Source organism: Pipistrellus kuhlii, unplaced genomic scaffold (assembly GCF_014108245.1).
Source record: "Pipistrellus kuhlii isolate mPipKuh1 unplaced genomic scaffold, mPipKuh1.p scaffold_m20_p_6, whole genome shotgun sequence".
NCBI classification, from domain to species: Eukaryota; Metazoa; Chordata; class Mammalia; order Chiroptera; family Vespertilionidae; genus Pipistrellus; species Pipistrellus kuhlii.
Window position 1 is genome coordinate 54,001,134 of NW_023425562.1, and position 4,920 is coordinate 54,006,053.

The 4,920-nt window shown below is 43.6% G+C and overlaps 1 long non-coding RNA gene across 1 annotated transcript; it reads left to right on the plus strand.

Moving 5' to 3' along the window:
* Positions 1-439: 439 nt before the first annotated feature.
* Positions 440-3,730, plus strand: LOC123651553. The gene is made up of 2 exons (XR_006740338.1): positions 440-790; positions 2,766-3,730. It is a non-coding gene; the product is annotated as an uncharacterized LOC123651553 (long non-coding RNA).
* The last annotated feature ends 1,190 nt before the right edge of the window (positions 3,731-4,920 follow it).

A 4,920-nucleotide genomic window follows, 5' to 3' on the forward strand; every position in this document is an offset into this window, starting at 1 on the left:
CCTCTATGTACAAAATCAATAAAATATATTTTAAATAAATAAGAAACATTGATGTAAGAGAGACACATCAATTGGTTGCCTCCTCCACCCACCCTTACCAGGGCTGGGGATGGAGCCTGCAACTGAGCTTTGTGCCCTTGCCCGGAATCAAACCCAGGACCCTTCATTTGCAGGCCAATGCTCTATGCCACATGTGTCAAACACAAGGCCCGCGGGCCAAATCCGTCCCGCCAGGCCTTGCAATGTGGCCCGCACCGCACTGTCATCACTGCACTCCGCTGCATTTCCATCACAATGACAGTTTATGACTGTTCAGTAAACCATTCGGCCCGCAATTTAGCTGGATTTTAGATTTTGGCCCCTTCTCTGATTGAGTTCGACACCCCTACCTATGCTCTATCCACTGAGCCAAACTAACTATGGCTCATTGGTTGATTATAAGTGCCCTCACCTGGGATGGAACCCACAACATTGGTGCATTAGGATGACACTCCAACAACTGAGCTGCCTGGCCAGTGCAAGGGTTATTTATTTTAAAGTATTGGTTCACATGCTTTTGGAGGCTTCAGAAGTCCAAAATCTGCAGGGAAGGCTGGCCAACTAAAGACCCAGGGAAAAGTTACAGATCCAATCCAAAGCAGTCATCTGGCAGAATTCCTTCTTGCTGGGGAAGAAAGAAGAGGAGAGTTAGTATTTGTTTTAGTAAGACCTTCAACTGATTAGAGGAGGCCCACCCACACTATGGAGCGGAATTTGCTTTGCTCTGATTGAAAAGTCCACCAATTTAAATGTTAATTTCATTCACAAAGTACCAGGACTGACCTGCAGATCCTGAGCTCTGGATGAATGGATTACTCTGATACATGTTTCTGTGAAAGAGAAGGCTAAGGGACTGCTTCGCCATAACAACCAAAACAACTCCATTTGCCTACCTCCTTAGACTTTTATTGTAACAACAGTTTGAACTAGTATTAACTATTACATACTATCAGAAGAGTAAGCATCCTTGAGAAAACAAATGTATCTGTACTGTCTTTAAAACAAGGACATTTTAAAGTCTAAATATAAAGATTCTAGTGAAACACTCAAGGGCTTAGACTTGTTTGGAAAAGTCAAGGCAGGGTCTGCCGCCTTTGGCAAGATTCACCTAGAGGCCCCTGACCTTTTGGAGATTCCTCCTTAACAGACTTTCCAACCAGTCCAATGCTTCCCCACAACAGGGCACTTTCATCCAGAATAACAATTGACCAAACATCTTGGTATAGTAGCCTGCCCAAGTTAATACACAGAATTAACCATCACAGTGCCAAACTGACTTCTACAGAGATTATTCCAATTTATGTAAGATTCCTGTCCACAAGTACCAAAGAAGAACAAATTGGTGTCTTTAGAAAGAGTATCCCAAGAATGCCCATGAGGGTTCTGAGGGTCTCATGTACCTGAGATCACTAGTACCTACTGTAAAAAGAATTCATAGAATGTCAGGACAGGAAGGCATCTAAAATACAATCTATTATAGTTAAATTCACTCATAGACTAGAGGCCAGATACCAAGAAATTTGTGCCAATATTGGCCTTCCTCCCCTGGCTGCCAGCACCAGCTTCCCTTTGCAGCCCTGGCTTTGTCTGGAAGGTTGTCAGGAAGGATGGCTGGTCTGTTTAGCATATTATGCTTTTATTATTATAGATGGGGAACCGTAATGCGGTCGCTGGCCAATGCTCAGTGTGCCCATGACCTGTGGGGGCCTGCTTGGTTCGGAAATGGGAGCCTGAGTGCCCTGGCGGGGACTCAGCCTGGCAAACATCCGGCTCCCATCAGGGTTCTCTGTAAGAGCTGCACCTAGTTGGCCACTGGACAGATTCTGACCAAGGAGCTCCTTGTGCTGCTCAGTTCAGGTTCTCCCGCCCCATCTGCCTTCCCCTGCTCTTCAGTCTTCAGCCTCATAGCCTCTACAAGCTGGCTTACTTCCTGTATGAGCATTCTTACGAAAAAATTGCATGTCAGCTGTCATTCAAACGCTCATGACTGCGTTATGTCCAGGGTAAAATCCAAACTCAGTACACCAAGTCCCACTGTGTGGCCCTGCCTATATCTTCAACCACTGCCATTTCCACTGCCTCCTGACAGATGTCCTGTGCTAGAATATCCAGCCTACCAGATGCTGACAACCAGCATACCATGAAGCCATATGCCTCTTCTTCCCTTGGGCCTACCGTGCTTCCCCACACTTCAAGTGTCCAGGGCACTTCTGAGGCCCACCTGATAGTTTCTCGGGTCTCCTCCAGACCTCTGCTGCATGGAGGCTCTAGAGTCAGACTGCTTGGGTTCCAATTCTGGGCCTTGTGCTACCACCAACCGTGTGACCTTGGGCAAACTCCTAACCTCTCAAAACTTGTCTCCCCATTTTAAAACCAGGTATAGTTTTTGTCTTACATGGTTATTAGGCAGCTGTTCAATCAAGACTGAACTATCATCATCAGATTTTTGTAATTCTTTTTCTTCAAGATTCTTTTTTCCACAGCTCAAGAACCCTAACTCTTGGTGTCAGTCAGTTCCACTCCTCCCCATCCCCACCTGGTAATAGACCTTATTGTTGAAATGAAATGAGGCCATGGGTAGACTATTGTAACATCAGCTTAAACTAGTATTAACTATTAAATACTATCAGAAGGGTAAGCATCCTTGAGAAAACAAATGTACCTCATTTAATAGTCCATAGCAGGACTATTAACAAACCTGCGTGGCTTTAAAAGAGTAAGTCTAGGGAAGTTGGTTTGATGGTTGCTCTGTTTTAACGTAGATCATAGATGAGTCTTTAGTGTAAGGCAGCCAGGCTGGGCACCCATCTTCCAAAGGACACCTTCCAAGAGCAATGGGACACCTGCTACCTGACTCAGACATTCTTGGAGCACCTACTTTGGGCAGGGCTCTATTGGGCCCTGGGAGAAGGGTGATAAGCTGAGGACAGAGATAACCAACAGTTTGATTTTTATCAAGAGGAGATTATATACTTACTCCCATTTGCTATATATTGTAGTTCAGATCCCATTGTGAACTCCGGGAACTATTCCAGCCCCTTTGTTGTATCGGAATGTTGTCAGTAATAACCTATTGAATAAGGAGTAAATGATCAGGGCCCGAGAGTGTTAGTGATTTTGCTGCAATTCTGGGGGGTTTGAGGTAGGTTCCTTCTTTCCGTTAAATGGATGCATGTTGTCTTTGCATCAGTTCACTCTTGCTACTCTTCTGCTTAGAAATCTTCTGGCTGTTAACCTGGTCTTTGGCTGGAGGTTATTATTTTATATTTCACTTACCTTTGGAGCATAGTGTCCTTAAGATGGCAGTGGTCAGGCCAAGAGAGGATATTCTCTCCCTGGAGGAAAAAGGACTGTCTGGCTGGGGTTGGGGAAAACGTTCAGTTCTGATACTGTTGTTTCTATTTACTCGGGTGATTATTTTTAAATGTAGGTTATGACAAGGAAATTCTAATAGTCCAAATGGCCAGCTGATCCCAAGGGGGACCTAATACATGAGCATTTGCTGGACTGTAGAAATGGAATTTTCAAACACAGATAACCCAACAACAAATACCTTCCTAAGCATATTTGGTCTCTTTTGGATTGTATTTATTTATTTTTTTGTAAATACCTCACACCAGGTCTGTGCAGCACTGGAAAGAGCAGTGACTTGTGAGCCATACTCTGTACTCATAATTTTCTTTCTTTTTTTAAAAATATATTTTTATTGACTAGAGAGGAAGGGAGAGGGAAAGATAGAAACATCAATGATGAGAGACAATCACTGATCGGCTGCTTCCTACACCCCCCTTCTGGGGATCGTGCCCACAACCCGGGCATGTACCCCTGACTGGTATCGAACCTGGGACCCTTCAGTCTGCAGGCTGAGGCTCTCTATCCATGGAATCAAACCAGCTAGAGCTGAATTGTATTTATTTTCGCAAATGTCATATTTCATAGAGGTATTTCAGAATTTCTGTGAAAAGTGCTTCTGATAATTTACCTTGTATTTGGGCAGCACTATATTTTTATGGAAAGCCATGTTTATAAGGCATATTTTACATAGAGCAAAATTCACCCTTTTTAAGTATACAGTTCGATGAGTTTTGATAAATTAGTAGTTATATACTACCACCACATTTATATATATATAATATAATATGGAGTGTCCCTGCAGGAGTTCCACCAGGAGATTGGGAGTGCTATCAATTGCTATGATGTCCACTGACCACCAGGGGGTACACGAAGGAAGGCCCAGCTGGCAGCTAGAAGGCCCCAATTGGCCCTGATTGCCAGCCAGGCCTAGGGACCCTGCCCATGCATTAATTTCTTGCACTGGGCCTCTAGTCAAGATATAAAATATCTGTTTTAACCAGTTTGACTCAGTGGCTAGAGCATCAGCCTGCAGACTGAAGGGTCCCAGGTTTGATTCCGGTCAAGGCCATGTATCTTGGTTGTGGGCACATCCCCAGTAGGGGGTGTGCAGGAGGCAGCTGATTGATGTTTCTAACTCTATTCCTCTCCCAGCCTCTCTGTAAAAAAATAAAAAATATATATTTTAAAAGATATAAAATATCCAGCACTCCAAAAAAGACCCCTCATATGACTTTAAAGTTAGCCCCTTCCCCCTCGTCCCCAGTCATAGCAACCACTGACATGATTTCTAGTCCCACAATTGGCCTTTTTAGAATGTTGTATAAATGGAATAATTCATCATGTAGTATTGTGTGCTTAGCTTCTGCTACAAAGTATATTGTTTTTTTGTGTGTGTTTTTTTCCTTAATCCTCACCTGAGGAGATGTTTATTGATTTTTAGAGAGAGAGTAGGGGCTTGGAGAGAGAAAGAGGAATATCAATGTGAGAGAGAAACATTGATCAATTGCCCCAATTGGGAATCAAACC